The sequence below is a fragment of the Callithrix jacchus genome, chromosome 1 (genome assembly GCF_049354715.1).
Source record: "Callithrix jacchus isolate 240 chromosome 1, calJac240_pri, whole genome shotgun sequence".
In the NCBI taxonomy this organism is placed as follows: Eukaryota; Metazoa; Chordata; class Mammalia; order Primates; family Cebidae; genus Callithrix; species Callithrix jacchus.
This window is the reverse complement of record NC_133502.1, coordinates 145,959,843-145,969,258: the sequence shown is the minus strand read 5'-3', so window position 1 is coordinate 145,969,258 and position 9,416 is coordinate 145,959,843. Positions and strand designations below refer to the sequence as shown.

Sequence of the window (9,416 nt, the reverse complement as noted above, 5' to 3'; positions counted from 1 at the left end):
TTAATAGTCTATTCCTTTATATTGCCAAATAGTATTCCATTATATGGGTATACCACAATTTGTTTGTCCATTCACTTATTCATGAACATTTGAGTTGTTTCTATTTTTGGTTATTACAAATAAAGTTGCTCTGAATATTTGCGTATAAGTCTTTATGTGGATATATGTTTTTATTTCTCTTGGGTAAATACCTAGGAGAGGACTGTTTGAGTCATGGTAGTCATATGTTTATATTTATTTCTATTTTTTTTTTTTTGTATTTTTAAACCAGAACATTTATTGTGTGACTAATTGGTGAAATTTTTAAGATGAACTGGATGCTGCAACAGCTGCCCTCTTGGGTTTAGGTATTGTTCCTTCACGGAATCCATGCCTGAATCTGCGGTATACAATTTTTAGGTGCCTCATTCGACCAGTCCCAGTGGTGGTATTTCGTCTTTTAGCCTTGGCACTCCAGTTATACCTTCTTTTGTGCTTGGTGGGGTAGCCACATTTGCTGCAGGTTGACTTCTGAAGGTGGTAGGCCTTAGAGCTGCAGCGGCGGCACAACGTGTGCGTCTTATTACGATGCTTCCCAAACGATGACGTTCCCTTCGTCATCCTGCTTCTGCGACCAGGACCAGAAAGCATTTATTTGTATTTAAAAAAAATTTTTCAGTAGAGATTACTCCTTTTGAAAGTTAATTTTTTCTTTTTCTTTATTTTTAACTTTTAGTTTCAGGCATACATGTCAAGGTATGTTACATATGTAAACTTGTGTCATGGGGATTTGTTGTACAGACATTTCATCACCCAGGTATTAAGTCCAGTACTCAATAGTTATCTTTTCTGTTTCTCTTCCTACACCCACCCTCTACCCTCAAGTAGGCTCCAGTTTCTGTTATTTTCTTCTTTATGTACATGTGTTCTCATAATTTAGCTCCCACTGTGAGAATATGCAGCATTTGAATTTCTGTTCCTACGTTAGTTTGCTAAAAGTAATAGCCGCTAGCTCCATCCATGTTCCCACAAAAGATATGATCTCGTTTTTTTTTTTTGTGGCTGCAGAAAATATGGTTAAATTTTTAAGAAACTGTGAAATACTTTTCACAAAGTAGCTGTATTTCTTTCATTTCCACTACCAGTAGATGAGAGTTCTAGTTGCTCTAACTCCTTACCAACACTTGACATGTTCAGTCTTATAAATTTTACCTATTTTAGGGAGTGTATAGTGGTATCTCAGTGGTAGTTTTAGTTTGTATTTACCTAATGACTAATAATACATTTGTTATCTACTGCTGTGCAACAAATTGCCTCCAAATTACTGGCTTAAAACAACAAACATCATCTCACAGTTTCTATGGGTTAGGAATTTGGGTGTGGCTTAACCTGGCTGGGTGTGGCCTAGTTCAGGCTCTCTTATCAGGTTGCAGTAAGTAGAAATCATCTCAAGGCTGATTGAAACTAGAGAATCCAGTTCCAGTTCACTTATGTGGTTGTTGGTTGACCTCAGTTCTTCATCATGTAGACTTCTGTAGGCTGTCCGAGCATCCTTGGGCTGGTGATCTGAGAAAGAAAGCTAGAGAGGACCCAAATGGAAACCACAGTCTTTCTGTAGCTTAATCTCAGCTTTCCATCACTTTTATTCATATTCTGTTTGTTAGAAAGGAGTGAGTATGTCCAACCTATACTCAAGAGGAAGGAATCACACAGTGTGAATACAAGGATGTGAATATCATTGGGGACCATCTTAGAAGCTGCTTACCAAAAACAATGTTGCACTTCTTTTTATGTGCTTTTTTCCATCTGTAGATCTTCTTTGGTGATATGTCTTTGGTGAAATTCTGGCCAATTTTTTATTGGGTTGTTTGCCATCTTATTGAGTTATAAGAATTCTTTATAGCAGTACTTTGTCAAATACATGTGTTGCAAATATTTTCTTCTAGTATGTGGATTGGCTTTCCATTTTTGTCACAGTGCCTTTTGAAGAGCAAACGCAAATTCTGATGAGGTCCAGTTTATTGAATTTTTAATTTTATAGTTGGTGCTTTTTGTGCCCTATTTTAAAAATTACTAAAATATTCTATATTATTTTCTGTACATTTTAGCTCTCATATTTAGTTGATCTATTTCAAGTTGTTTTAGATGGTGTAAGGGTTGAGATTCACTTGTTTTCCAACATGGGTACCCATTTGTTCCAGAACTATTTATTGAAAAAATTATTGTTTTCCATTGAATTACCTTGGCACTGTCATTGAAAATCAATTGTCTTTAATGTTATTTTTCTCTCTGTTTATACTGGATGGTTGATTTTTAAAAAATTAATAAGCCTACATTAACATGTATATGGTGTATAGCATCAATGAATTTGATTTTCTTTATTTTAAAATTTTGATTGCGCACATAAAAAAGTTTTGTATATTCATGTTTGAATATTTTCCTTTGTAATTTTTTTCTGTTGATTCAGTTAATAGAGAATCATTACTTCTTCATAGTTGAGATAAACATGTTACCCTGTTCTTTGATCATTTTTATGAAATTTAAAAACTATATATGAGACAGAGTCTTCCTCTGTTTCCCAGGCTGGAGTTCAGTGATCTTGGCTCACTGCAGCCTCTACCTCCTGGGTTCACACAATTCTCCTGCCTCAGCCTTGGAGTAGCTAGGATTATGGATGTGCACCACCACACCCAGCTAATTTTTGTATTTTTAGTAGAGACAGCGTTTCACCATGTTGGCCAGGCTGGTCTTGAACTCCTGACCTCAGGTGATCCAGCAGCCTCAGCCTCCCACAGTGTTGGGATTACAGGCATGAGCCACCGTACCTGACCAAAAACTTCTTTTTTTTTTTTTGAGACAGAGTCTCTCTCTGTCACCCAGGCTAGAGTACAGTGGTGTGATCTTGGCTCACCACAACCTCCGCCTCCCAGGATTAAGTGATTCTCCTGCCTCAGCTTCCCGAGTAACTGGGACTACAGGCATCTGCCACCATGCCTGGCTAATTCTTTTTGTATTTTTAGTAGAGATGGGGTTTCACTGTGTTGGCCAGGCTGGTCTCGAACTCCTGACCTCATGATCTTCCTGCTTCGGCCTCCCAAAGTGCTGGGACTACAGGCTTGAGACACCACGTCTGGACAAAAACTATTTTTAAACATAAAAGCAATATAGTCACATTATAGAAGTTTTAGAAAATGAAAATTTAAAAGATTATTTATTTTATCTTACTATAACATAGCTATTATTACCATTTTTGTGTTTTTCCTTCTAGACTTTTTATATGCATATTTCCTACAAAGGTTTGTATTTCATTATTTTAAATTATTCAGCTTAATTTATCTGGAACATATCACTCTCATCCTCCCTCCATAGCCAATCATTTCTGAAGTTCTATCTTTCCTACTTCCCCCAAATTCTTTCAGTTTATTTCTATTCATTTTCATTTCCATTGTCCTGGTTTAAGCTACAACAATCTCTGGTTTGCGATAATGACCTTTTAAAAAAATCCAGCTTAATTAGATACATTTTGCAGATCATAAAATTCACTATTGTAAAGTATACAATTTTGTGGGTTGTAATACAATTGCAGACTTACACAACCATCACCACTATCTAATTCCAGAACATTTTCATTACTCCGTAAAGAAACTGTATACCTATTAGAAGTCACTCCTCATTTCCTCTCCCTAGCCCCTGGCAACCACTAATCTACTCTATGGATTTGCCTATTCTGGACATTTAATACAAGTGGAAATATACAATATGTGGCCTTTTGTGGCTGACTTCTTTTACTTAGAATATATATATATATATATATTTTTTTTTTTTGAGACGGAGTTTTGCCCTTGCCCTGCAATGGCGTGATCTCGGCTCACTGCAACCTCTACCTCCTGGGTTCAAGAGATTCTCCTGCCTCAGCCTCCCAAAGTGCTGGGATTACAGGCATGAGCCACCGTGCCTGGCTACTTAGCATAATTTTTAAGGTTCATCTATATCATAGCGTGTATCACTACTTCATGCCTTTTTATCATTGAATAATATTTTGTAATAATATTCCCTTGTGTCTATATGACATTTTAAAAAAATTCATCCTTCAGTTGATGGACATTTGCATTGTTTCTACTTTTTGGTTATTATGACTAATGCTATGAACATTTGTGTACAGGTTTTTGTATGGAAATGTTCTCAGTTTTCTTGGATATATAGCTAGGAGTGGGATTGCTGGCTGTTTGACATTTTGAAGAATTACCACACTGCTTTCCACAGCAATTCCCCCATTTTACATCCTTCCCAGTGGTTCTAATTTCTCTACATCCTCTCCAGTACTTATTATTCTCTGTCAGTTAGATTTTTAGCCATCCAAGTGGGTGTGAAGTGGTAACCAATTGTGGTTTTGATTTGCATTTCTTTAATGACTAATGATGTCAAGTGTCTTTTCATATGTTTATCAGCCATTTGTGTAACTGCTTCAGAAAACATCTTTAAATTATTTGCCTATTTTTAAATTGGATTACTTGTTTTACTGTTGAGTTGTAAGAATTCTTCACATATTCTGAGTACAAGTCCCTTATCAGATATATAGTTTGCAAATCTTTTCTCCCATTCTGTGGGTTATATTATGGTGTCATTTGAAGCAAAAAATGTTAAATTTTTATGCAGTCCAATATATCTTCTTTTGTTTCTTGTACTTTTGGAATCATATCTAAGAAAGCATCCCCTCACCTAAGGTTACGAAGAGATTCTTCTAAGAATTTCATAGTTTTGCTCTTAGATTTAGTTCTATAATCCATTTTGAGCTAATTTGTATATATAATGTGAGGTTATAGTCTAGCTTCTTTTGTTTTCCCCATGTGGATATCTAGTTTTGTCGGCATCATTTGTTGAAAATGATATTGTTTCCTCTGTTGAATAGTCTTGGCACCCTCATCAAAAATCACTTGATCGTAAATACAAAGGTCTATTTCTGAACTCTGAATTCTATTCCATGAATGATTTTTGTGTGCACTATCAACCTTACATTCCTGGGATAAATACCACTTGGTCATGGTGTATGATCTTTTTATATATATTGTTGGATTAAGTTTGCTAGCATTTTGGTGAGTTATTAACATCTTGCATTAGAGTGGTACATTTGTTACAATTGATAAGCCAATGTTGATATATTATTATTAACTAATATCCATAGTTTACATTAGGGTTCATTCTGTGTTTTATAGTTCTATGGGTTTTCAGAAATGTAAAATATCATTTTTTTCTTCTTTTATAATAATATAGGCATTTATAGCTATACATTTCCCTCTGGATCTATGTGTCTAGCATTATGCCAGTATCACACTGCCTTGATTACTGTAGTGTTGTAGTAAGTTTGAAATCAGGAAAGTGTGGGTCTTTCAATTTTGTTCTTATTTTTTAAGTTAGTTTAGGTATTCTGTGTCCTTTGCATTCTCATATATATTTTAGGATCAGCTTATCAATTTCTATAAAACAAACAGAGATTTTGATAGGGATTATGTTGGATGTGTAGGTTTGGGCAGTATTGCCATTATAATAACATTACATCTTCTGATCCATAAACATGGGATGTCTTTCCATTTATTTAGGTTTTCTTTAATTTCTTTCAACTATATTTTATAGTTTTCAGTAGTTTGTCAAATTTATTTCTAAATGTTTTTTCTTTTTGATGCCATTGTACATGGGATTATTTTCTTCATTTCATTTTAATTTTTCATTGTTAGCATATAGAAATTAATTTTTGTATATTGGCTTGTATCCTTTAATTTTTATTGGACTTGTTTATTCTAATTGTGTGTGTGTGTGTGTGTGTGTGTGGGTGTGGGTGTGGGTGTGGGTGTGTGTATGTGTTCATTAGGATTTTCTTTGCAGGTCATCTGCTAATAGAGGTGATCATCAGGTCATCTGCAAATAGAGATAGGTTTACTTGTTTCTTTCCAATATGGATGCCTTGTATCTGTTTTTCTTGCTTAATTGCTCTGGCTAGAACCTTCAATATGATATCAAATAGAAGTTGGGAGAGCTATCACTCCTATTCAACATAGGACTGGAAGTCCTAGCCAGAGCAATCAGGCAATAGAAAGAAATAAAAGGTATCCAAATAGGGAACAAAAAAGTCAAATGATTTGTTTACTGATGACATGATTCTACACCTAGAAAAACCTTTAAAAAGACTCCACCAAAAGGCTTCTAGAGCTGATAAATGACTTCAGTAAAGCTTCAGGGTATAGAATCAATATATAAAAGTCAGGGCCAGGCTTTTATGGTGGCTCATTCCTCAAATTACAGCACTTTGGGAGGCCAAGGTGGGAACATCACTTGAGGTCAGGAGTTCAAGACCAGACTGGGCAACATGGTGACACCTCATCTCTTAAAACAGTATTTAAAAAAATCAATATACAAAAATTATTAGCATTTCTATATGCTAATAATGTTCAAGCTAAGAGCCAAACCAAGAATGCAACTCCACTTACAATAGCCATACTCACAAAATAAAAATACTTAGGAATACATCTAACCAAGAAGGTGAAAGATCTCTACAAGTACTATAAAACATTGCTAAAAGAAATCATACATGATACAAACAAATAGAAACACATCTCATGCTTATGGATTGGAAGAATCGATACCGTCAAAATGGCCATACTGCTGAAAGCAATGTACATATTCAACATTATTCCTATCAAACTACAAATACCATTTTTCACAGAATTAGAAAAAATCATTCTAAAATTTATATGAAACCAAAAAAGAACCCGAATAGCCAAAGCAATCCTAAACAAAAAGAACAAAGCTATAGGCATCATGCTACCCAATTTCAAACTATACTACAAGACTACAGTAACCAAAACAGCATGGCACTGCTACAAAAATACACATATAGACCAATGGAACAGGACAGAGAACCCAGAAATAAAGCAACACACCTACAAACATTGGATCTTCAACAAAGTCAACAATAACAAGCAGTGGGGAAAGAATTCCCTATTCAGTAAATGATCTTGGGATAACTGGATAGCTATATGCAGAAGAATGAAACTGGACCCCTACCTTTTATCATCTACAGAAATTAACTCAAGATGGATCAAAGTCTTAAATGTAAGACCTAAAACTATAAAAATCTCAGAAGAGAACATTGGAAATACCATTCTGGACATTAGCCTTGGCAAAGAATTTAGGACTAAGTCACCAAAAGCAATTGCAACAAAACAAAAAATTGACACCTGGAACCAAATTAAACTAAGGAGCTTCTGCACAGCAAAAGAAACTATCAACAGAATAAACAAATAACCTACAAAATGGGAGAAAATATTTGCAAACTATGCATTTGACAGAGGTCTAATATCCAGAATCTATAAGGAAATAAAACAATTCAATAAGCAAAAACAACCTCATTAAAAAATGGGCAAAGGAGATACAAACAGATACTTCACAAAAGAAGACATAGGTCAATGAATATATGAAAACATGCTCATCATCACTAATCATCAGAGAAATGCAAATAAAAACCACAATGAGATACCAGCCAGAATAGCTAATATTAAAATTTTCAAAAATTACATGCTGGTAAAGTTGTGAAGAAAAGGGAATATTTATACACTCTTGGTGGGAAAGTAAATTAGTTTAGCCACTGTGAAAAGCAGTGGAGGTTTCTCAAAGAGCTACCATTTGATCCAGCAGTCCTATTACTGGGCATATACCCAAAGAAAAACAAATCATTCTACCAAAAAGACACATGCTCTCATATATTTGATGCAGCACTATGCACAATAGCAAAGATGTGGAATCAACCTAGATGCCCATCAACAGTGGACTGGATTTTTTAAAAAAAGTGCTATACATATACCAAGGAATACTATGCAGCCATAGAAAGAATGAAATCACTTTATTTGCAACAACATGGATGCAGCTGGAGACTATTATCCTAGGCGAATTAACATTGAATACACAGAAACATTGAATACACATGGTCATAAAAATGGGAACAATAGACACTGGGGGCTACTAGAGAAGGGAGGGTGGGAGCGGGGCAAGAGTTAAAAAATTACCTGTTGGGTACTATTCTGACTACCCAGGTAAAGGGAATTATTTGTACACCAAACTTCATCAACGTGCAATTTACTCATGTATTGAACCTATGCATGTACTCCCTGAATCTAAGAGTTTAAAAAAGACTGGAGAGAATGTACATCCTTTTCATAGGGAAAGGATTTGGTTTTTCACAATTAAGTATGATGTTAGCAGTGAGGTTTTTCATATCTGCCCTTTTTCAGATTGAGGAAATTCTCTCCTATGCCTACTTTGTTGAGTGTTTCTTTTAAATTATGAAATGGAGTTGGATCTTGTCAAATGTATTTTCTGCCTCTATTGAGATGATCATATAGTTTTTGTCCTTTATTCTATTAATATGTCATAGTATACTGATTGATTTTCATATGCCATACCAACCTTACATTCTGAGATAAACACTACTTGGTCATGGGGTACAATCCTTTTTATATGTTGTTGAATTCAGTTTGCTAGCATTTTGTTGAAGATTTTACATCTGCATTCATAAAAGATACTGATCTATGCTTTTCTCATGATGTCTTCATCTTGTTTGGTATTAGGGTAATAGTGGCTTCACAAAATGAGTCGTGAAGTATTCCTTCCTCTTCTATTTTATTGGAAGAATTTATGAAGTCATGGTGTTAATTATTCATTAAACATTTAGTGGAACTCATCAGTGAATCTATCTAGGCCTCAACAGACCCTCTTTCCGATCCCTCAACTGTTTGTGTTTTGTTGTTGTTGTTGCTTTTGAGATAGGGTCTTGCTCAGTTGCCCAGGCTGGAGTGCAATGGCACGGTCATAGAAGACTGCAGCTTTGAGGGCCTGGGCTCAAGCTATCTTTCCACCTTGGCCTCCTAGGTAGCTGGGATTACAGGCATGAACCACCATGCCTGCCTAATTTTGCTTAAATTTTTATTTCTGCAGAGATAGGGTCCCACTATGTTACCCAGGCTGGTCTCTAGCTCCTGGCTTCAAGTGATCCTCCCACCCCCAGCCTCCCAAAGTGTTGGGATTAGAGGCGTGAGCCATCACGCCCAGCTCAACTGCTTCTGATGATTCTTCTCACTCCCCACCCCAAATATACAGGGTACAGTAACCTTTTAATCAAATATACAGGGTACAGTAACCTTTTAATCAAAACAGCGTTGTAGCATGAAAGCCTGCTGTTACGTGTTGCTGTTATTTCACAGCTGATACAGGTATTCTGGTGATGCTACTGTGCTGCTCAGTTACCCTGAACACATTATTTTTTCACTGCATTAATAGTATGTTATATTTTTTACTATCAGGTACTAAGGTGTAAATTAGCATAAGAAAATGATTGCTAATCAGTAGCATATAAATTCAGAGTCAGGAATGATGGTGATGCCAAACAA

The 9,416-nt window shown here is 35.5% G+C and overlaps 1 pseudogene; it reads right to left on the bottom strand.

The window, feature by feature from the left end:
- Positions 1-295: 295 nt before the first annotated feature.
- Positions 296-628, bottom strand: LOC100398889 (ribosomal protein L37 pseudogene; annotated as a pseudogene).
- Positions 629-9,416: the final 8,788 nt, after the last annotated feature.